A 7,183-nucleotide genomic window follows, 5' to 3' on the forward strand; every position below is an offset into this window, starting at 1 on the left:
AGTTTCCCTTAAGACATGAGTAAGGGATTGGGGCCATGTTAAAATCCTAGATAATTTTGATGATAGTATATCCCAGTCATGAACATTTTGTCATATTTGGCAAACTCTCTGCTAGGTTAAATAATAATTGAAATAGACAGTTTTAGTTTTAGAAAGTGACACTGTGTTTTAGAATAGATTCGCCATTAAAAGCAACAACTTTGCTATACTGAAAATCAGAATTTGCCCACTGCTGTAAATAACAAAATGCATCTCAAATAATGTGTTTTAAAAGGAATGAAAAAACATGCTATTCATTTCAACTTCAAATAGAATATCAGTGATTTTATAAACTTATTATGTACATAGGCAGCCATCATAACTATCGTGCAAATAACTCTAATGATAGAGACATCATTCCACAAAGAAAGTTTGGTCTGGAAGTCTTGAAGCAGAAATTGCCAACGATTGTTAAGAATTCAAAAATCATTGTTTTTTCATATGTATCCATATTATCAGGACAGAGGCATCGATATAGAAGTGGACAAGTGCAACAAGGAAGAACCTAGGCCTCCATGGCCCATGGGAGCTTGAGCTATTTTGCTTCTTCTTAGACATACCACACATACTTCCCTATTAGAGGCACCATAAACACTGATTTCATTCCAAGAGTAGTAGGTGAGATCTTAGTAGTCATTGTTATGCAGAGAACACATTAAATCGCCTCCATATGAGATATGGTGATTGTTTAAGTGTGGTTCTAAAGAATATACCAAAATAAAAGACCGGTTCATCAAAGTTAAAGTGGCATTAGCTCGACAGACAAGAAGAACCATCTGAGTGGAGTGTTTGTACACAAGGTGACCAACAATAGCCTAACATCAGATAATAATTCCTGCCTGATAATCTTACTAGCATTAATGCATTGAACCCCGTAAAATCTCAACAATTCAAAGCACTTGGGGCTCTAGTACTAGAATGGGTAATATCTCCCAGGAAGTCCCAATGTTGGACCTTTCCTAACACAAGACATCAAAGACAAAATACACTTCCTCCAGACTATCCAGCTTTATTCCAAAAATAACCAGAATGAACTAGGTGACTTCGTAACTGAGATAGTCAACCAAAAGACAAGATCTTACAAAGCCGACTACCGATGGATTGTCCAGTTTTATACCACGGAATTGAAAAGCTGGGAAGCTTTATGTCTAAGATGTTGGACTATAGAAATGAGATCTTACGAACCCAGAAGCAAGAGATCAAAAGCCCAATTAACCATAGACTAGCCAGTATATTCCATGAAAACAAAAAAGGACAATGAAAATTCATAAATGAGCTGTTTAAACTCGGAAATCATATCCTAGATTTCTAATCGAGTTATCCAACAATAACAATGAGATTTTAAAAAACCCAACATCCTTGATCAAATCCCAGATTAAATTGGATTTTGGTTCTAAGAAAGGAGGCCCCATAGACCAGCTATATAGGAAACTTATACTTGGGCTGTTCAAACTCTGAAACCAAATCTCCAGAGGTCCTACATACTAGCTATATAGGAAACTGCATACTTGAGTTGTTTAAAGTTGGAAACAGGATCTTGGCCTCATGACTAAGCTATCAAACCTTTCAAACAAGACCTTAAAACCTCAACGTTCTTGATCAAATCTCCAAATAGCTAGATTTTTGTTCCAAGAAAAGAGGCCCTCTAGCTGGCATGTGGGTGTAATTTGGTCCCAGTAGACGCATATGGCCTGAATATACTGGCAGATGTTTATATCTGTGCGTATGTGAGTGAAAGTTCCTCACCTTTGCCCATCATACTGTGCATGACCTTAGTAGATCAAAAAATTATAATACCCAGATCAACAGAGCCATTTCCAATCAAATGTCGCCAAAAAAATTAACCAAAAACCCCTCCCAGATTCCCCTTTCGAACCAAATTAATATAAAAAAATGGCCTGAGAAATAACAATTCTCAGTAAAATATTTGAGAAAATCTCGCAGATTTCTATGTACATGAATGAAGATTTCAAATTCCAGACAAATCTTCTCAAATAAAACCGAAAAGAGGACCACCATTGAAGCAAACCCGAATAACACTCTGCAAACAAGGGCATGGAATGAAGAGGAAGATACATACCTGCAGCTCCAGTGACAATAATACGAGCATGGCATAGACTGGCCAGCATATTCCATGAAAACAAAAAAGGACAATGGAAATTCATAAATGAGCTGTTCAAACTCGGAAATCAGATCCTAGATTTCTAATTGAGTTATCCAACAATAACAATGAGATTTTAAGAAATCCAACATCCTTGATCAAATCCCAGATTAAATTGGATTTTTGTTCTAAGAAAGGAAGCCCCATAGACCAACTATATAGGAAACTTATACTTGGGTTGTTCAAACTCTGAAACAAAATCTATGGAGGTCCTACGTACCAGCTATATAGGTTAAATAATAATTGAAATAGACACATTTTTATTTTTAGAAATTGAAATAACGTAAGAAGTCAGTTTTGATGTTTAGAGAGGTGCATTCTATATTATAGTTCAATATAAAGGTGATGTGTGATTCTATCTATGTATCTATTATATATATATATATATATATATATATATATATTAAACATGGAATTGGGAAATGACAGATCTTAGAAAGTTTTCATAAACCAGAGTAGTATGAATTCAGTGATAATTGAAAGTAAATTGCTCCCCACATTCGAAAGAACGTGTAAAGCAATTCAAAGTAAGGAAAGTTGGATGGTGATGTAGAAAGAAGAGCAAAAGAAGTTGCTATGGCCTGGATCAGCAGGCTGTCCAGCGGCAAGTCTGGCAACACTAACCGGTCTGTCTTGCAGGCTTTGGTGTTCCCCTCAAGGCCCTTGTCTCTTCAGAGAGCATGATCGGTTCCAAAGAATGATAGGTCTCCATTGCAAAAGAATGGGATAGTAAATGTTTCTCTTACTAAAAAAAGAGGTTCCAAAGTAATTGTAACTACTTTTCTTTTAATGAAAGTGTATGTTTTTTTCTTTCTGGAAAATTAAAAAAAAAATCTTTATAGAAAAAAAAAGTGATGCACTATAGCTCTCTTGGACCTCAGGCACAGATCTAGAACTATTTTCCTGAGCTCAAAAACATACAAATTCTCGCTAGTGCATAATCATATGTCTCACCAAGTCTGCGCCCTTAAACTGACTCCTTGAAACCAAGTCGAATTGTCTCATTGAACTCAAGTCTCACCATCTTAAACTCAGGTGAACTGTCTCTTGAACTCGAGTTAAACTACCTTACTGAAATGAAGTCAAACTTACAGAATTTGTATTTATGTTACAACAATTTTGATGGAAGGTTAAGATTTTGATTTTCTAGGGTTAGGACTTGTATTTATGTGCAGATACAATCACCATGGTCTAGATATTTAGCACTATTAAGGTTCAATATTAATTGAAGAAGGTGAGCTTCATAAAACTTCTGCTTGAAAATTTGGAGTCAAAAATGAAAAGTTCTGCCAATGGGGTTGTGGTTGAAAAATTGAAGATGATAGAATGTCAGACACCCACAAACTTTCAGTTTCCTTTAAGACATGAGTAAGGGATTGGGGCCATGTTAAAATCCTAGAGAATTTTGATGAGAGTATATCCTGGTAATGATAACTAAGCCACAAAAAACAACTCATGCTGGAGAACAAAAGTACCATCAAAATCAACAATACCAATTTTAGTTGAATGAATCAATTCCTATTCGTAAATAATCAAAACACAAGAACTGTGAAAGGAAAATCATTCATATTGATCAATTTTCAAGAAGACATCACTTTGTGAACAACTTGGTCATAGACACCACTGAAGCCATCTCTATTATCAACATTTTGCTGCTCTGTTTTGAATCCATGACCAAATTGCAGAGGTATCCAAAAATAGAAAGTGAGTATGTGAATTTTTTTATTATATTGATAATAACTAGCATACTAAAGGAATCATTATATTCAAGGAAATAAGGCCCTGTTATATGTTGTACTCACATTTATAGAGAGTTGGTATTAATAATTAGACCTGTTACCCACCAATGTGTAGAATAACTTTGGAAAAGGATGAGGGATGTACAGAGCAAAGTTGTTCAGCTTTGGTAGAAAATGGGAAGACAAACTGTCAGAGTTAGAAGCTACAAGCATTGCACCTCATATCATGGTAGTTCAATGAGGGCATGGGTCAAGGTAAAAGTGTGTATTTTAGTTTACACATAATCCTCATTCACTGCTCAAGCTGTAAAACATTGACATCTCACTTCTCTCTGTGCAAAAACTCTAAGCTACCCAGCTGGTAGGTAATTCTAAAAGTATGCACCACAAAATTCTTGGGCATCGAACATTCATACACATTTCACATTCTAACATACAAAACGTATGACCATAACTTTCAAAATTGGTTACAAGGGCAATACCAGGAAATAAGAGGAAATAGGTAATAGTGGTTTGAAAATAATGTGTGATCCAAAGATTCAATGATTATGATGCCCAATATTTTCAAAGTATCGTGACCTCAATCTATTGTCAATATTTTCAATAGCTCAGTTCTGGTAACACAAATTCAAACCTGGCATATTCAAATGTCCATTAAAGGTATTGAACATTTTGTCATATTTGGCAAACTCTCTGCTAGGTTAAATAATAATTGAAATAGACACAATTTTATTTTTAGAAAGTGCAACTATGTTTCAAAATAGATTTGCCATTAAAAGCAGCAACTTTGCTATATTGAAAATCAAAATTTGCCCACTGCTGTAAATAACAAAATGCGTCTCAAAGAATGTGTTTTAAAAGGAATGAAAAAACATGCTATTCATTTCAACTTCAAATAGAATATCAGTGATTTTATAAACTTATTATGTACATAGGCAGCCATCATAACTATCGTGCAAAGAACTCTAATTCTAGAGACATCATTCCAAAAAGAAAGTTTTGTCTGGAAGTCTTAAAGCAGAAATTGCCAACAACTGTTAAGAATTAAAAAATCATTGTTTTTCCGTATGTATCCATATTATCGGGATAGAGGCATCGATACAGAAGTGGACAAGTGCAACAAGGAAGAACCTAGGCCTCCATGACCCATGGGAGCTTGAGCTATTTTGCTTCTTCTTAGACATACCAAACATACCTCGCTATTAGAGGCATCATAAACACTGATTTCATTCCAAGAGTAGTAGGTGAGATCTTAGTAGTCATTGTTATGTAGAGAACACATTAAATCGCCTCCATATGAGATATGGTGATTGTTTAAGTGTGGTTCTAAAGAATATACCAACAGAAAAGACTGGTTCATCAAAGCTAAAGTGGCATTAGCTCGACAGACAAGAAGAACCATCTGAGTGGAGTGTTTGTACACAAGGTGACCAACAATAGCCTAACATCAAATAATAATTCCTACCTAATAATCTTACAAGCATTAATGCATTGAACCCCGTAAAATCTCAACAGTTCAAAGCACTTGGGGCTCTAGTACTAGAATGGGTAATATCTCCCAGGAAGCCCCAATGTTGCACCTTTCCTAACACAAGACATCAAAGACAAAATACACTTCCTCCAGACTGTCTAGCTTTATTCCAAAAATAACCAGAATGAACTAGGTGACTTCGTAACTGGGATAGTCAAACAAAAGACAAGATCTTACAAAGCCCACTACCGATGGACTGTCCAGTTTTATACCACGGAATCGAAAAACTGGGAAGCTTTATGTCTGAGATGTTGGACTATAGAAATGAGATCTTACGAACCCAGAAGCAAGAGCTCAAAAGCCCAATTAACCATAGACTGGCCAACATATTCCATGAAAACAAAAAAGGACAATGAAAATTCATAAATGAGTTGTTCAAACTCGGAAATCAGATCCTAGGTTTCTAATTGAGTTATCCAACAACAACAACGAGATTTTAAAAAACCCAACATCCTTGATCAAATCCCAGATAAAATTGGATTTTGGTTCTAAGAAAGGAAGCCCCATAGACCAGCTATATAGGAAACTTATACTTGGGCTGTTAAAACTCTGAAACCGAATCTCTGGAGGTCCTACGTACCGGCTATATAGGAAACTACATACTTGAGTTGTTTAAAGTCGGAAACAGGATCTTGGCCTCATGACTAAGCTATCAAACCTTTCAAACAATATCTTAAAACCTCAACGTTCTTGATCAAATCTCCAAATAACTGGATTTTTGTTCCAAGAAAAGAGGCCCTCTAGCTGGCATGTGGGTGTAATTTGGTCCTAGTAGACGCATATGGCCTGAATAGACTGGCAGATGTTTATATCTGTGCGTATGTGAGTGAAAGTTCCTCACCTTTGCCCATCATACTGTGCATAACCTTAGTAGATCAAACAATTATAATACCCAGATCAACAGAGCCATTTCCAATCAAATGTCGCCGAAAAAATTAACCAAAAATCCCTCCCAGATTCCCCTTTCGAACCAAATTAATATAAAATAATTTCCTGAGAAATAACAATTCTCAGTGAAATATTTGAGAAAATCTCACAGATCCCTATGTACATGAATGAAGATTTCAAATTCCAGACAAATCTTCTCAAATAAAACCGAAAAGAGGAACACCAGTGAAGCAAACCCGAATAACACTCTGCAAACAAGGGCATGGAATGAAGAGGAAGATACATACCTGCAGCTCCAGTGACAAGAATACGAGCAGGCCATAGACTGGCCAGCATATTCCATGAAAACAAAAAAGGACAATGGAAATTCATAAATGAGCTGTTCAAACTCGGAAATCAGATCCTAGATTTCTAATTGAGTTATCCAACAATAACAATGAGATTTTAAAAAACCCAACATCCTTGATCAAATCCCAGATTAAATTGGATTTTGGTTCTAAGAAAGGAAGCCCCATAGACCAGCTATATAGGAAACTTATACTTGGGTTGTTCAAACTCTGAAACCAAATCTCCGGAGGTCCTACGTACCAGCTATATAGGAAACTACATACTTGAGTTGTTTAAAGTCAGAAACAGGATCTTGGCCTCATGACTAAGCTATCGAACCTTTCAAACAAGATCTTAAAACCTCAACGTTCTTGATCAAATCTCCAAATAACTGGATTTTTGTTCCAAGAAAAGAGGCCCTCTAGCTGGCATGTGGGTGTAATTTGGTCCCAGTAGACGCATATGGCCTAAATAGACTGGCAGATGTTTAATCTCTGC

Source organism: Pinus tabuliformis, chromosome X (assembly GCF_031772625.1).
Source record: "Pinus tabuliformis cultivar Carrire ecotype Pingquan chromosome X, CPIR1, whole genome shotgun sequence".
In the NCBI taxonomy this organism is placed as follows: Eukaryota; Viridiplantae; Streptophyta; class Pinopsida; order Pinales; family Pinaceae; genus Pinus; species Pinus tabuliformis.